Source organism: Musa acuminata, unplaced genomic scaffold (assembly GCF_036884655.1).
Source record: "Musa acuminata AAA Group cultivar baxijiao unplaced genomic scaffold, Cavendish_Baxijiao_AAA HiC_scaffold_399, whole genome shotgun sequence".
Classification (NCBI taxonomy): Eukaryota; Viridiplantae; Streptophyta; class Magnoliopsida; order Zingiberales; family Musaceae; genus Musa; species Musa acuminata.
The window spans coordinates 1-2500 of NW_027020647.1; positions in this window are offsets into that span (position 1 = coordinate 1).

The window sequence follows — 2500 nt, forward strand, 5'->3', positions numbered from 1 at the left end:
GTGCACGAAGAAGTACAAAGCAAGGCATTTTTGGCCACACAAGGAAGAAGAAGATTTGAAGCGAAGCAAAAATGGCCCAGAAACAGGCCCAAACAGCCCAAAAACGGGCCAAAACTGGCCATTTTTGGCTGCACGAGCGAGCGGGGAGCAGCGGACAGCGAGCGAAGCGAGAGGCAGCACCGTCCCTGCTATACGAAAGCCCCATCCAGCCCTGTGCCACCCGGGAGGTTCCAAGGTGTTGAGATGGCTGACATTTTGCTCCGCTAACGACGGTCGCCGCGCCACGCAAGAACAGCCCAAAAAGGGCCAAAACAGCCCAAAGAGGGGCCAAAACTGGCCATTTTTGGCTGCGCGAGCAAGCGGCGAGCGACGGACAGCAAGCAAAGCGAGAGGCAGCACAGTCCCTGCTATACGAAAGCCCCATCCAGCCCTGTGCCACCCGGGGGGTTCCAGGGTGCTGAGATGGCTGACATTTTGCTCCGCTCACGACGGTCACCGCGCAACGCAAGAACAGGCCAAAAACTTGCCAAAACGGCCCAAAAACGGGCCAAAACTGGCCATTTTTGGCTGCGCGAGCGAGCGGCGAACAGCGAGCGAAGCGAGAGGCAGCACCGTCCCTGCTATACGAAAGCCCCATCCAGCCCTGTGCCACCCGGGGGGTTCCAGGGTGCTGAGATGGCTGACATTTTGCTCCGCTCACGACGGTCACCGCGCGACGCAAGAACAGCCCAAAAACAGGCCAAAACGGCCCAAAAACGGGCCAAAACTGGCCATTTTTGGCTGCGCGAGCGAGCGGAGAGCGGCGGACAGCGAGCTAAGCGAGAGGCAGCACCGTCCCTGCTATACGAAAGCCCCATCCAGCCCTGTGCCACCCGGGGGGTTCCAGGGTGCTGAGATGGCTGACATTTTGCTCCGCTCACGACGGTCACCGCGCGACGCAAGAACAGCCCAAAAACAGGCCAAAACGGCCCAAAAACGGGCCAAAACTGGCCATTTTTGGCTGCGCGAGCGAGCAGCGAGCGGCGGACAGCGAGCGAAGCGAGAGGCATCACCGTCCCTGCTATACGAAAGCCCCATCCAGCCCTGTGCCACCCGGGGGGTTCCAGGGTGCTGAGATGGCTGACATTTTGCTCCGCTCAAGATGGTCACCGCGCAACGCAAAAACAGGCCAAAAACTGGCCAAAACGGGCCAAAACTGGCCATTTTTGGCTGCGCGAGCGAGCGGCGAGCGGCGGACAGCGAGCGAAGCGAGAGGCAGCACCGTCCCTGCTATACGAAAGCCCCATCCAGCCCTGTGCCACCCGGGGGGTTCCAGGGTGCTGAGATGGCTGACATTTTGCTCCGCTCACGACGGTCACCGCGCGACGCAAGAACAGGCCAAAAACTGGCCAAAACGGCCCAAAAACGGGCCAAAACTGGCCATTTTTGGCTGCGCGAGCGAGCGGCGAGCGGCGGACAACGAGCGAAGCGAGAGGCAGCACCATCCCTGCTATACGAAAGCCCCATCCAGCCCTGTGCCACCCGGGGGGTTCCAGGGTGCTGAGATGGCTGACATTTTGCTCCGCTCACGACGGTCACCGCGCGACGCAAGAACAGCCCAAAAACAGGCCAAAACGGCCCAAAAACGGGACAAAACTGGCCATTTTTGGCTGCGCGAGCGAGCGGCGAGCGGCGGACAGCGAGCTAAGCGAGAGGCAGCACCGTCCCTGCTATACGAAAGCCCCATCCAGCCCTGTGCCACCCGGGGGGTTCCAGGGTGCTGAGATGGCTGACATTTTGCTCCGCTCACGACGGTCACCGCGCGACGCAAGAACAGGCCAAAAACAGGCCAAAACGGCCCAAAAACGGGCCAAAACTGGCCATTTTTGGCTGCGTGAGCGAGCAGCGAGCGGCGGACAGCGAGCGAAGCGAGAGGCATCACCGTCCCTGCTATACGAAAGCCCCATCCAGCCCTGTGCCACCCGGGGGGTTCCAGGGTGCTGAGATGGCTGACATTTTGCTCCGCTCAAGATGGTCACCGCGCAACGCAAAAACAGGCCAAAAACTGGCCAAAACGGGCCAAAACTGGCCATTTTTGGCTGCGCGAGCGAGCGGCGAGCGGCGAACAGCGAGCGAAGCGAGAGGCAGCACCGTCCCTGCTATACGAAAGCCCCATCCAGCCCTGTGCCACCCGGGGGGTTCCAGGGTGCTGAGATGGCTGACATTTTGCTCCGCTCACGACGGTCACCGCGCGACGCAAGAACAGGCCAAAAACTGGCCAAAACGGCCCAAAAACGGGCCAAAACTGGCCATTTTTGGCTGCGCGAGCGAGCGGCGAGCGGCGGACAGCGAGCGAAGCGAGAGGCAGCACCGTCCCTGCTATACGAAAGCCCCATCCAGCCCTGTGCCACCCGGGGGGTTCCAGGGTGCTGAGATGGCTGACATTTTGCTCCGCTCACGACGGTCACCGCGCGACGCAAGAACAGCCCAAAAACAGGCCAAAACGGCCCAAAAACGGGAC